This window comes from Carcharhinus amblyrhynchos, chromosome 11 (assembly GCF_965287045.1).
Source record: "Carcharhinus amblyrhynchos chromosome 11, sCarAmb.v2.hapA, whole genome shotgun sequence".
Taxonomy (NCBI): Eukaryota; Metazoa; Chordata; class Chondrichthyes; order Carcharhiniformes; family Carcharhinidae; genus Carcharhinus; species Carcharhinus amblyrhynchos.
Genome location: NC_137334.1, coordinates 31,085,940 through 31,101,011, shown reverse-complemented (window position 1 = coordinate 31,101,011; position 15,072 = coordinate 31,085,940).

Genomic DNA, 15,072 nt, shown 5'->3' with positions numbered 1-15,072 from the left:
AACTTGCAAGTCGCGGTGTTCCTGTGCGTTGACTACGCTTGTCCTTTGAGGTGTGTTTACTGTCTAACGAGCAGTGGTGACTTCCTGCTGTGCATCTTGCAGACACTGCTGCTACTAACCATAATAGTTGAAGGAATGAATGTCTAAAATGGTGGAAGGGGTGCTAGAAAGGCAGGCTGCTTTGTCTTGGATTGAGCTTCTTGAGTATTATTTAAGCTGCACTCATCCAGGCAAGTGAAGAGTATTGCATCACACTCCTGACTTGTGCCTTGGACAGACTTTCAAGAGTCAGGAAGTGCAGAATCCCTAACCTTTGATCACTCTGGTAGCCTCAGTATTTATATAATTAATGCAGTTTCTGGTCAATGGTAACTCCCAGGATGCTGATACTTGGGTATTCAGCAATGGTAATGCCATTGAATGTCAAGGGGAAATGTATAGATTATCTCCTTTTAGAGGTGGCCATTGCCTTGTGGCATGAATGTTACTTGCTAATTATCAGCCCAAACTTGAATGTCGTCCAAGTCTTGCTGCATATGGTCATGGATTGCTTCAAAATTTGAGGAGCTACAAATGCGTGATCAGCAGCAAACATCCTACTGACCTTATGATGGAAGAAAGGTCTTTAATGAAGCTTGTGAAGATGGTTGGACCTAGGACACTACCCCGAGGAAGCCCTGCAGTGGTGTTCCAGGACTGGGATGATTAACCTGCAATGATCACAAACATCTTCCTTTGTACAAGGTATAACTCCAATCTGTGGAAAGTTTTCCCCCTGCTTTCCATTTTCCTTATTAGCAAACAATTTGCTAATGATGAACAGTATCAAATGATTTTGCACACAAGCCAGATATGATCAGGAAGTTGGCCCAATTTGACCTTCAGGCCTGCATCTAAATAGTTGGGTTCTGAAAGATACAAATGAAAAGCAGCAATTATCCAAGTACTCACTGTGATTCCTCCCCATAGACCTATTGGGGAAAGAACAGCTGAATGAAGTGTAAGCTCATGGAGCTCTGGTGCTAAAGAGGTAACAATATTGGAGTTCCATGAGGACAGACAGGTTCAGGGTTGACCTTAAACATAAGGGTCCCTATGACTTACATGGGGATACAGAGCTTAATAGGAAAAAAATGGATAAGGCATAAAAATGTGCATGGAGGTCATGATGCATGATTAAACCACACTTGTTGTGATGCAGGAGGCATGCAAACTTCATACTGCCTGCTGATTTAAATGATAGTAGTGTGCGCCCCAGCAATAGAATCATAGAATCACAAGATGACTACAGCAGAGAAAGAGGCTATTGTCCTTTACATGTTCATGTTAGTTTTTTTGTAAGAGCTATTCAGCAAGTCCCACTGATCTATCTTTTCCCTATAGCTCTTCTGATAATTATCTAATTACCTATTGAAATTATCCAATTCCCTATTATAGGATCACTACAATGCAGATGGAGGCTATTTGGTGCATCGTGTCCGCACTGACTCCCAGAAAGAGCATCCTACCCATCCTCTAAAGAGAATAGCCCTAACTTCACAGATCTTTCCTGCATACTCTCCATGCCTTCACATCTTTCCTAAAGCATGAAGCCATAATTGGACACAATACTCCAGTTGAGGCTGAACCAGTGTTTTATAAAGGGTCACCATAACCTCTTTGCTTTTGTCCTCTGTGCTTCAATTTCTTAAAACCCAAGATCTCTTTTTAACTGCTTTCTCAATCTGTCCTGCTGCCTTCAATAATTTGAGCATACCCATTCAATCCTACAGTACAGAAGGAGGTCATTCAGCCGTTCGAGTCTGCAATGACCACAATCCCACCCAGACCCTATCCCCATAACTCCATGCATTTACCCTAGCTGGTCCCCCTGACACAAAGGGGCAATTTAGCATGGCCAAACCACCTAACCTGCACATCTTTGGACTGTGGGAGGAAACCGGAGGACCAGGAGGAAACCCACAAAGACACAGGAAGAATATGCAAACTCCACACAGACAGTAGGCCAAGACGGTAATTGAACCGGGCCCCTGGCACTGTGAGGCACCAGTGCTAACTCTGGTGGCAGGGCATGGGGTGCCGCCCCATGTCAAGGTCTATTGGTTGGTTCACCTCCTTTAATTTATATTGCCTCTCCTTATTCTTCTTACCAAAACATATTACTTCAATGCATTGAATTTCATCTGCACTTGTTTGCCCATTCCACCAGCCTGGTGAACTCAATCGCTATCATCCTTACAGTTTACTAAACTTGCAAGCTCTGTGTCATCTGAAAGTTTTGTAATTGTATTCTACGTCAGTAATATAGGTGAAGAAATGCAGTGGGTCCTAATCCTGTCTCCTGAGGAACATCACTTTTCTTCAGTTTGAACAACTGTTCATCACCACACTCTGTTACCTGTCACTCAGCCAACTTTGTGTCCATGCTGCCACTGCACCCTTTATTCCACTAGCTTAAACTTGTCTGGAATTATCATATATAAAAGCATTTTCAACACTGAGATTAAACTGACTGGCCTGTCATGTGCTGCTGAATGGCTGTGTACGTCAGTATGAGGTATAGGTTTGTTTGAGGCCAGCAGCACTCAATGCCAACCTGTGTTACTTAAAGGGAATGTGCATTCTGCTGCACCAAGGGCTGGAATTGCCTGTGGGAGAATCTTTGAGTAGGAAGAAAAGTGGCAATGGTGCAACAGGGCTGAGACCATGCTCCTGGGTTTTCTGATGTTGCACCAGAGGCTTTAGTGCAGTTGATGGACAGGAACAGAAAGGACTTCTACCTACAGGGAACCAGGAGACTGTCCACACAGAAGTCAGAAGGTAATGGGAACAGATAGCTGTTGCTTTCAATGTATGCAAACTAGCACCAAAGGCTTGGATGTAGACCAGGGCGAAGTTTAATGATCTTGCATGAGTGATCAAGGTCAGTGAATTCATCTTCAAATGCACAGTGCTTATACATGAACCACAGAGCTTATATACTGTTACATTCACCACTGTGTTTTCACTCATGTATCAGCATCCTCTACCAAATATAGCTCAAACATAACATTCATATCTTCAGCTCACCCTTCCACCCCTAGGACTGTAGTAAATGTCACATCCACATTTCTCAGTTTGCAACCTCTGTGCAGGATGTTGCCATTTTTTGGCCTACTGGTAAAGTGTCATCTCAAATGGGAAAAGAGGAAGGTAGTCAGCTGACTGCATTGCTGACATTTCCCACCTTACTTTTAAAAACTATATCAAGAAAAAGTGAAGGAGCATGTCCCACAGTATCATTGGGCAGCACGGTGACACAACAGTTAGCACTGCTGCCTCACAGTGCCAGTGCCCCGGATTCGATTCTGGCCTTGGGTCACTGTCTGTGTGGAGTTTGCATGTTCTTCCCGTGTCCACAGGGGTTTCCTCCAGATGCTCCGGTTTCCTCCCATAGTGCAAAGATGTGCGGGAAAGGTTGATTGGCCATGATAAATTGCCTCTTAGCGTCAGGGGGACCAGGAGGGTAAATATGTGGGGCCTGGGTGGGGTTGTTGTCAGTGCAAGCTCGATGGGCCAAATGGCCTCCTTCTGCACTTTAGATTCTATGATAAGTGGGGCGGGCTTTTAAAAGACAGGGGTGGCATGATTTCAAAATATAAAATCCCCATCCCCTGTCACAGAACACCCCATCCCACATCACTCCCAAGCATCTCTCCTGTGGAACCATCTGGCCTGGGCATTGCTAGGTAGCAGTGTAATGGTACTGCCCAGAGATGACCCTCTTCCCCCTGGGGAGTGTATTCACTTGAATGCCTTGTGGGTTTTGCTCACCAGGTGCATGCTCTGGGGGATATGCTGTGATTCACACACCAGTGTGATGAGCAGTTTGATGTGGCAGAACTATCAAGCACAAAGTCCTGATATGCATATTTAAATGGATGAAAATAGGGATCTCAAATTTAAAGTAGATTTTCACATTACATCATTGGCATGAGGTGGGGGAAATCGACTGGGGAGATTCCGTCATTGTAAAAGTCATTTTAGGACTCGGGTGCTATTCTCCTTCCCCTCCGCTGTTCCTGGACACTAAAATGGGAGTGGAAAACTTCCCCTCTGAGTGATATGTCGTAGCTGAATAGTTGGCAAACACATTGCACCATCTCACTGACACATTTCCCTCTGTGCTGCAGATAAGCTGCACCAAATGGGAGGCAGCATTCTCCAACCAGTGGGGGGGCAGGTAAAGCTGCATGCCCTCATTTCCATTGAGGAAAAAGTACTGTTCATCTTTGGCAGCAGAATTGATGGTCAGTGGAGAGTCTGAAATCATGGGAGATGATGCTTGCTTCCTATCCAATTCTTCTTCTCACACTTACCTCCCTTCCAATCTACAATATATCTGATTTACAAACTGTAGATGGCATAAGCATGCACCTCTCACTTTTCTTTCCCTCTCCTCACTACCTATGCATCTTTTAGGAATTGCACATAAGTGCTCTTATGTTGGTCAAACACCAATGTGGGAGGTAAGAAACTGATGATAAAGAAACACTGTTACTCCATCTGACATTTGCAGCCACCAGCTCAGATATTAGCACTGTGCAACAAGTTGGGTTCTGCACCTGATGAGCCAATGGGTATGTCTGGCCTGCAGCTAGATCACAAGGAAAGAGTAGCATTGGTGTCAGTTTTCTGGAGTGTGAGGTTACTTGTGAGTTCTCTGTAAAGGACTCAGATGAGGACTTTAATGAGGCAGCCAACAGAAAAAGGCTGTTGGGTGTACATAACAGAAAGTAGAGTACGTAGGCAGACCTACCAGAAAACCTGCTTCACAGTCAAAGAACATGAAAGAATCCAATTCTGAAGTGGCACAGAGCTTTGTATAGAGCTTGGAACCCATCCTTTCCAGTATCCAAACGGTGGCAAATTCTAGGAGAAGACTTGTGGACTTGATCATGATGCACCATCTGATGGCTGATGTCTCACTTTCCATTGCAGTGCAAACAGCAGCCATGCACAGACTGAATGTTACAGTGGAAGCTTAGAATGAGATTGTGAAATCCCAGATTATTAAAATGAAGGCTCAGCTGCTGCCATCATGGCTGTGACTACATCCGGCTGTGGGTGGTGGTGAACAATTAAGCAACTACCTGGAGAAGGAGGGTCCTCAATACCCCCATTCTCAATGGTGGGGGAGCACATCAGTGCAGAAGATACTACATCGAAAGGTCTACACTGCACCAGGGTGAGACTAACATTCTTGTGGGTGGGTTTGCTCGTGCTGTTGGGAGGAGTTTATATTAATTTGGCAGGGGGTGGGGACACTCACTGTTAGGAAAATAGGGACACAGCATAATATAGCCAAGAAAGTATTAAGTTGCAAGAGAGTAAGGCATGGCTGAATGACCTCTACTTTCATGCTAGGAATATTATAGGTAAAACAGATGAGTTAATGGTGAGGATTGGCAATCCTCTGTTATGCACACCCAACAGCCTTTTTCTGGAGGCGGCCTCATCAAAGTCCTCATCTGAGTCCCTTACAGCAGAACTTATGAGTAACCTCACCCTCCAGAAAGCCAACATCTATACTATTTTTTCCTCGTGCTAGCTGCAGGCGAGTAATGCCCATTTACTCATCAGGTGCAGATCCCAACTTGATGCATTGTACTTATCTGAATTAGTGGCTGCAAATGTCAGATGGAGTAACAGTGTTTCATTATCATCAGTCTCTTAACTCTTTTTCATTTCACCCTCCCACAACAGTGCTTACCCAACATAAGAATACTCCTGTGCAATTCCCTGAAAGGTACATAGATAATGAGGAGAGGGAGAGGAAATGCTTATACCATCCATAGCTGGTAAATCAGAGATATTGTAGAATGGAAGGGAAATAGGTGTGAAAAGAATTGGATAGGAAGCAAGCATCATCTTCCATGATTTCAGCCCCTCCACTGGCCATTGATTCTTTCACCATCATTCCAAAGATGGTCAGCACTTTTTCCTCCATGGAGCTGAGGGCATGCAGCTTTGCCTGCTCCCCACTAGAATAGTGATATAGTAGCCATCACTGAGATGCGGTTGAGGGAAAAGTAGGATTGGCAACTTAACATTGTGGGATATAGAATCTTCAGGTGAGACAGAGGAGGGGGTAAAAGAAGAGGAGGCATTGCATTATTAATTAAGGAGTCAGTTACTGTGGTAAGGAGAGATGATGTCTTGGAGGGGGCATTGAATGAAGCTTTGTGGATAGAGCTGAGGAATAAAAAAACGGGCAGCCACATTGCTAAGTGTTTATTCTAGATCCCCAGATAATCAGTGGGAAATTGAGGAACAATATATGCATAATTCACAGAGATGTATAAAAACAATAACAACAGGGTAATTATATTATGCAACTTCAGCTTTCCCAACATCAACTAGGGTAGACATGGTGTTAAGAGCTTGGATGGAGTGGATTTCTTGAAATGTGTACAGAAGAACTTTTTAGGTTAATATGTAAAGATTCCAACAGGGCTGGCGCAGTGCTGGACCTAATTCTGGGGAATGCAGGCAGACAGGTGGTTGAAGTGGTATGGGAACATTTTAGTGACAGTGACCACAAAATGGTACAATTTAAGCTTATTATAGATAAAGAAATAGACAAGTTGAAAAAAATGTTATGGGTCAGGGAAGAGTGAATTTTATGAAAATATGGCAAGATCTGGCCAAGGTAGACGGAACGGCCACTACTGGGGAAATCCACATAAGAGCGGTGGGTAGGGGGTGGCATTCAAAAAAGAAATGGGAAGGGTACAGGCCCAACATGTTCCCTATGGGGTGATAGGAAGGAGTAACAAGCCAGAGAACCATGGATGACTAGAAGTATTCAGGATATGAGAAGGAAAAGGGAGGCTTTTAGTACGTACAAGTGGGGCAAATCAACTGAGGCATTAGTGGAGTACAGGAAGTACTCTTAGGAACTTAAGAAAACAATTAGGGCAGCAAAGAGGTGATATGAGAAAGCTCTGGCTGGTAAAAGTAGGGAGAATCCCAACATATTCCGTAAGTATATCAATGGGAAGAGGACAACCAGGACAAGAATAGGGCCCAATTGGGATCATGGAGCCAATCTGTTTGTGGAGTCAGAGGACTTTGGTAGAGTGTTGAATGAATGGTGCGTATCCATCTTCACTCAAGAGAATGAGGATGAAGTTATGGAACTCAGGATGAGAGACTGTGAGGTTCATAAGCAAATTGACATAGGAAATGACAAGGTATTGGAGATGATGGCAGGCTTAGAAGTAGACAAATCTCCAGTCCAGATGAATTATGTCCTAGGCTACTCTGTGAGGCAAGGAAGGAGATTGCAGGGATCTGACCCAAATTTTTAATTCCTCTTTGGCCTCAGGATTGGAGAACAGTTGATGTCGTTCTTTAAGAAGGATTGTAGAAATAAGCCAAAGAACTACAGATATATTCAAAATCATCTAGGGGTTGGACAGAATAAAGAAACTATTCCTGCTCATAAAAGGATCAAAAGCAAGAGGGCAGATTGAATGTGATTTGGAAAAGAAGTAAATGCGATGCGAGAAAAAATCATTTTCACAATGAACAGTTGGGGTCTGGAATGCATTGCTTGGAAGTGCAGTGGAGGCAAGTTTAATTGATGCATTCAAGAGGGAATTAGATAATTATTTGAATAGAAACAATGTGCAGGGTTAAGGAGAAAAGGCAGGAAAATGACACTAACTCGTAATGCTTATTTGAAGAGTTAGTGCAGGCATCATACATACAATCATATAATCCCGACAGTGCAGAAAGAGACCACTTGACCCACTGAGTCTGCACTGACAACAATCCCACCCAGGCCCTATCCCTGTAACCCAATGTATTTACCCTGCTAATCCCCCTGACACTAAGGGGCAATTTAGATGGCCAATCAACCTAACCCACACATCTTTGGCCACTGTGCAGGAAATGATGGCCTCTTTCTGCACCATAACGCTCCTGTGATTCTGTTATAGTTGATTTTGAAGAGGATAGCTGTTGACTCCAGAATAACATCAATGGAAAAAAGGCAAATGGATTTCAGCCCAGAGAAGTGTGAGGTAATGCATTTGGGGAGGGCAAACAAAGCAAGGAAATACACAAAAACAGAATGATATTAAGGGGGTAGTGGAAGTGAGAGACTGTGGAGTGCATGTCCACAGGTCCTTGAGAGACTGTGGAGTGTATGTCACAGGTCGTTGAGAGACTGTGGAGTGTATGCCACAGGTTGTTGAAGGTAGCTGGACAGTGGATAAGTTGGTAAAGAAAGCCTATGGAATGCCTTCTTTTACTGGGCAAGATGTAGAATTCAAAAGCAGGGATGTAATGCAGGAACTAATTAAAACACTCGTTAGGCCACAGTTGGAGTTTTGTGTACATTTCTTGTTACCACGTTATAGAGGGACATAATTCCTCTGGAGTGCAGAAGAGATTAACAAGGACTTTTCCAAGGCTTGAAAATTATAGCAATGAAAAAAGATTGGACAAGCTAAGGTTGTTTTTTTTAGCTAAGGGGAACCTGAGGGGTAACTTAATTGAGGTGTTAAAATTATTGAGAGGCCGTGATAGAATTGACAGGAAAGAGATGTTTCTCAGAGAGGTTAATTACAAGAAGGCACAGATTGAAGGTGATTGGTAGAGGATTAGAGAGGATGTGAGGAAAAATGTCTTCATCCAGAGGGTGATAGGTGCCCAGTTTGGTGGTGGAAGCAGAAACTGTCAGCTCATTTAAAGGGTTCCTGGATCAACACCTGAAGTACTGTAACCTGCAAGGCTATAGACCAGGTGCTGGTGGATTAGAATGAGTGATTAGTTTTTTTTCTTTTCTCTTTTTCAGTAGGATTGTGGGCTTGGTGTTACTGCTGAACGAATCTTCAGATATGTGTGTTTAGGACAAAACTCCAGATGAAGTGGTAATGTTGAAAATAGCAGCACTGGCAAATCAGTGTAACAAGATATGTCACAATATGCTTACTCAGTATATAGTCCCAATATTCAAATGTCCACACCAAGGTTGCAGAGCGAATGCCATTTTTGGATCAAAATGGCACCAAGCTGAAACTATGCACATTATGGAGATATATTTTGAGATCAAAGACTCTACTTTCTAATGGCCTCTGAATTGAAATTATGTCACTCCATATGAATAGAATTGGAAGGTGAAATCAACGGTCACCTAGACTTCTACATGCAATCGACACATGGCAACAAGTGGCATTTTGTCGTGAAAACCTCATTTATGCAGGCCGTAATTACAGAAGATTATTCCTAATAAATGCTTCCACTGCTTCTATGGAATGCATTTATAGCTTCCTTGTTTGGGAAACTGCTGTGGATCGCCATGATGGCTGATTCCAGGCTTCATAGATGTCCTTATTTTATGTTCAAGGAGATCAGTGGGTATAGTGACAAGATATCCTCAAGCACTGAATCGCCTGAAGTAACACAGAACAACTGGTTGACACTCATGCTAATAGCAGCTCTGTCCTATCATCCTGCTCCCCAGGAGTACTATTAGGCATCGCCTCAGAAAGCAATGAGCCTACAGCAATGAAGACTCCTGATATTCATATAAATTAATCAGCATTTGTCACTGGTTTAGTTAGCAGGCCTTCTGTATCTTTTGTAGCTTCCCAGCAGGCTGTGCAGCCATCCACCAGGGTGATGTTTTCAATTACGGGAGAACTTATTAGTACAGCGCACATAGGGGTTCCATGATACACACAGTGCAAACATGAGCAAAATAAATAAAATATTTACAGCACAGACAACAAAACAGTAGATTAAATTAAATTCACCTCAATATGTCTTCATCCTGTCATTCTTCTACTTGCAGGAAGTAGGAGCAGGAGAGTTGCATCAGATGAAAGTCCCAATCTTGTCAGTTTTTTAACTGCAGATCGTGCCATTATTCCTTTTGCTGGAGGTTTTTTGTCTCTTGCTGGTTCTTCTATTTCTCATTTCTCACTCGATCCTGGTCAGTTTATTGCTCCTGGCAGCTTTCTTGCTTTTATTGTCTCTCCTGATATTGATTTCTTTTCTTTTCCTCCCTCTTCTTCTGCTCCTGGTAATTCTCTTGAAGATTCCACTTCTTCTCCTCTGATAACCCGAGGCACTGGACTTCCTTTTCTCCAACTTCTGCTGGCATGCTTTCAAAAGCTGATTGGTTAGCTGCAGGGTGGCTTCAGTTTGTTTGGCTTATGATTTGGGTGAGCAGATTTTCAACATTCAAAACCGGGTCACATTGATAAGGCTTGGAAAGGCAGAGCTCCCTGATGGTTGACATGTTGGGTAAACCATGGAGGAGGGGCAGCTGAAGATAGGCGGTCACATGATAACATCTTCACAGTTTACCTACTGCCACAACAGGTCTACTGACGCCATATCTCTGGTCCTGCACTCAATCATGGAACACCTAGATAACAAGAACACCTATGTCAGACTCCTATTTATTGACTACAGCTCAGCCTTCAGCACTATTATTCCCATGAAACTCATATCCAAACTTTGTGGCCTGGGCTTCGGCATCTTCCTCTGCGACTGGATTCTGAACTTCCTAACTCACTGACCACAATCAGTAAGAATGGGCAACAACACTTCCTCCACGACAATTCTCAACAGCAGTGCCCCACAAGGCTGTGTTCTCAGCCCCCTATTATACTCCTTATACACCTATGACTGTGTGGCCAGATTCCCCTCCAATTCAATTCTCAAGTTTGCTGACAACACCCCCGTAGCCGGTCAGATCTCAAACAATGGCGAGACAGAGTATGGGAATGAGATAGAGAATATGGTGAACTGGTGCAGCAACAATAATCACTCCCTCAATGTCAACAAAATGAAGGAGATTGTCATCGACTTCAGGAAGCATAAAGGAGAACATGCCCCTGTCTACATCAATGGGGATAAAGTAGAATTGGTTGAAAGCTTCAAGTTTTTGGATATCCAGGTCACCAACAACTTGTCCTGGTCCCCCCACGCTGACACTAGAGTAAAGAAAGCCCACCAATGCCTTTACTTTCTCAGAAGACTAAGGAAATTTTGCATGTCAGCTATGACTCTCACCAACTTTTACAGATGCACCATGGAAAGCATCCTTTCTGGTTGTATCACAGCTTGGCATAGCTCCTGCTCTCCCAAAACCACAAGAAACTACAAAAGGTTGTAAATGTAGCCCAGTACATCTTTTAAACCAGCCTCCCATTCATTGACTCTGACTACATTTGCTGCTGCCTCGGCAAAGCAGCCAGCATAATTAAGGACCCCATGTACCCCGGACATTCTCTCTTCCACCTTCTTCCTTCGGGAAAAAGATACAAAAGTCTGAGGTTACGTACTAACTGACTCAAGAGCAGCTTCTTCCCTTCTACTGTCAGACTTTTGAATGGACTTATCTTGCATTAAATTGATCTTTCTCTACACCCTAAGTATGACTGTAACACTACATTCTGCACTCTCTCATTTCCTTCTGTATGAATGGTATGCTTTCTCTGAATGGCGTGCAAGAAACAATACTTTTTGTTGTAAATGCATGTGACAATAATAAGTTGAATCAAATCAATATCAAATCAACAAATATAGAAAGGCAGAGTTGTTAATCATATTGAGACACCCAATCACTGAGGATAGCAGTTGCAAACCATAGTTTTTCTCCACTACTCATTCTGTTGCTGCCAGTTTAAATTATGTAGTTGACTAGAGATTGGGCAAATCAACTATCGTTGACCTCCAAATTACTCTAGGGGGAACAGAGCTCCAGAAGTTATTTGCCATATACACACAAGATAAGTTCCAGACTGAGCCCCTCACAGTCAATTATCATCATAATGTTTGATGGCGATTGACTGTGAAAGGTTCAGTCTGGAAGATATCCTGTATTTTGATTGTAAATAAATGCTGGAACATCATGGTGACAAGCAGTGTTTTCCCAGTCCAGGCCAGAGTTCTCCAAGGCCACTTTAAAATCTCAGCTCTTTCCCATCATGTTTCAACCAAGACAAAGAACTAGGCTCCTCTCAATAGTTAAACCCAAAAACCTCAGTCCTGAATTACTTCAAATCCTCTCTTTATTCATCAATTCATCTCCCCTTGAAGTTGATATTGGCACCAAATATCCCTTTGCTCTGAGCCAACAGCTGGCTTTGACACTTAACTGCATCTCCAACATGAAAGCACAAAGCTTAAAAGAGACAAGTGTGAATGAGGGTCAGTTTATGGGTGGAACAGAGGACCAATGAATGACCAAAAAGTGCAGAATTACACTCTCGCATGTTTACAACTTTTCATTTATTTAACAGCCATTTCAAAAGTGGGTTCAAACCTTAGGTGTTAAGCAGTGTTGCTGACTAGCAATGTTGTTTTATACAACTATAATTATGACAAATAAGATTCGCTGTTATGACCAGGGTCATATTTAGTATAGAATGGGCTGAAGACCATGGCCATGTCACGTCTGGCGCAGAACATGTTAGACCAAAGCGAAGCTGGAAAATTGCAGGTGAGTGGTTTGGTATGTTCTTCTCTTGGTAAGGGCTAGAACCAGATCAGCATATTTAAATGAGTATTTAATTATGCTGGGTGCCATTTTACCACCTCATTTTTCCAGCCGAACAGCGTGGCGAGCTGGGAAACTAGCATGCGATGCTAAAAATCAGATTCGTGCCCAATGCCAAACAGGTTCCAATCTTTCATACGCATGCACCATTCACCAGTGCAGAGACGGTCACCACAGTGGGACAAGTTAGCAGTGAAATTTCTGGAGCACTTTCTGGCGAACATCACACAGCTATTGATGCACATCAGATGGAGGCAGGAACATCCGAGGATTTGAGTGGATGGACATCCCCCAGGGCCAAGGAAAAAGCTGGCCCACTGGAATCAGTTCTCTGGAAGCTGCTGAAGATGCAGCAGCAGAGCCAGCAAATGCAGGAGGGTCTGTCAGTAACATTCCAGCTGTGAGGTTGCTTGGAAGAGTCTCACAGCCTTCAGTTGCAGGAGTTGATGCCAGCATTGCATGGTGCCCAGGCCAACACTACAAGGGTGGTGATCGTGGTTGCAAGCCTGGGACAGGAAATGGCCGCCATGGGTGGCAGGGTCCAAGGTATAGCCGAGTCTCAGAGGACCGTGGCTGAAGGTCCCCGATGTGTGATCAAGACACAGTGGGCCATGGCTGCGGGCATCGAGAGTATGGCCCAGTCTCAGAGTGCTGCTGCTGATGAACCACAGAACTTAGTGCATTCTCAGAGGACTATCGCTGAGGGGATCTAGAGCTTGGCTCAGTCTCAGAGGGCCATGGCAGAAAGCTCGCACACACCATGTGCAGATACAGTTGGGCCTTCAGGCTTGGCAGTGCCAGGTGACGCAGAGATTTCTGGCACTCACTCCAGCAGCCCCTCCATCTCATGAATTGTCCTAGGGACCTATGGATACCCCAAAGGAGAAGAAAGGGCTGGAATCCATGCCGAGGTCTTCTACCTAGCAGAGTGTGGCCATCTCTCAGCTCTTCTGAATCCTCCTTCTCACACTGATGCATCTCATGGGCAACAGGCTGAACAGAGTGTCACAGCTACATCGGCATGGTGACACATTGGTTAGCACTGCTGCCTCACAGCACCAGGGACCTGGGTTCAATTCCCAGATTGGGTCATTGTCAGTGTGGAGTTTGCACATTCTCCCCATATCTGCGTGGGTTTCCTCTGGGTGCTCCGGTTTCTTCCCACACTCCAAAGATGTGTGGGTTATGTGTATTGGTCATGCTAAATTCTCCCTTAGTGTCAGGCGATTAGATAAATAGATGGGGTTATATGGATAGGACTTGGGTGGGGTTGTGGTCAGTGCAGACTTGATGGGCTGAATAGCCTCCTTCTGCACTGTAGGGATTCTATGATCTGTGACACCCATGAATCGGCTGGGGCCTTCCAGGTCCTGGCCCTCCAGGGGATGCTCTTCAAGGGCATGGATCATGTGCACCTCTGAAGCGCATTCTGGGGTGCACCTAGACGTAAGTGGTAGGCTATGAGGTTAAGAGGTTTTAAGGTCACTAGGAGGTCATGGGTGAAGGCATGTACTAGTAATTTTGGTAATTGTCAATTTAAAATTTCAGTAATAAATGTTATTGTACCCCACAGCTGTGGCTAACCTGTCTGTAATCCATCTCCCACAAGGATTTCTTACCCCCACTATAGGCATTGAAGCTCAGAGCGCCGTTCTGTGCAAGACAGGCCCTTCGGCACACTGAGTCTGTGAGCCCCAGTTCCTAGCGCCTGTGCCAGATCTCTGACTGCCATGGAACTGCAAGCCCTCATCCGTAAATTCCATTAGGGTAACGAGGTCACTGGCCCCTATCGTTGACAGGGGACTCAATGGCCTGAGCTTCTTTGTTCCAGTACCTGTTGGCACCTTGGATGACATCTTCATCACCCCTCAGACACCAGGACTGGTCCCCCAGTGCCACCACCCCCACCCCTGGGGCATTAAGCTGCATGGTGGCACTTTTGATCTTCATTCCGACATGGGTCCTGGTGCTTGTGTGCAGTCAGAGAATAGGTAGGAGTCAAAGTTCTGCTGCATCAGGATAGCATCACAGCGTGGCACACGATGGTTTATCATCACTCTCCTGCCTGGAGATGAAACTCACTAACGTGGCCAACCCATGTCCATTATCCTAGTGTGATGCCAGTGGGATTAATGGCACGGGTATTGCTGGCGGGGGATTCTAGACCCCACACCACACAGTGGGAGAACCTTGTGATGATGACGGCCTTCATCACAGTCCTGCCCTGCCAGAACCTTGCTGTCGCCTGTCCTCCATTCTCTAGCTCCTCCTCGACCTTGTCCTCCACATCCTCCTGGGCCATCTCCTTTTCCTCAGCAGTGTCCCCTTCCTCCTCTCCTAAGATGTCTCCCCGCTATTGCGCCAGATTTGGAGTGCAGAGCAGAGCATGATGATGCAGGAAAACCTCATAGGACTCTATTGCAGGGCTTCGCCAGAGCGGTCCAGGCAATTCGAACTGCATCTTCTGCAGTCTGATGCACCACTCAACGATGGACCGGGTGACAGCTCAT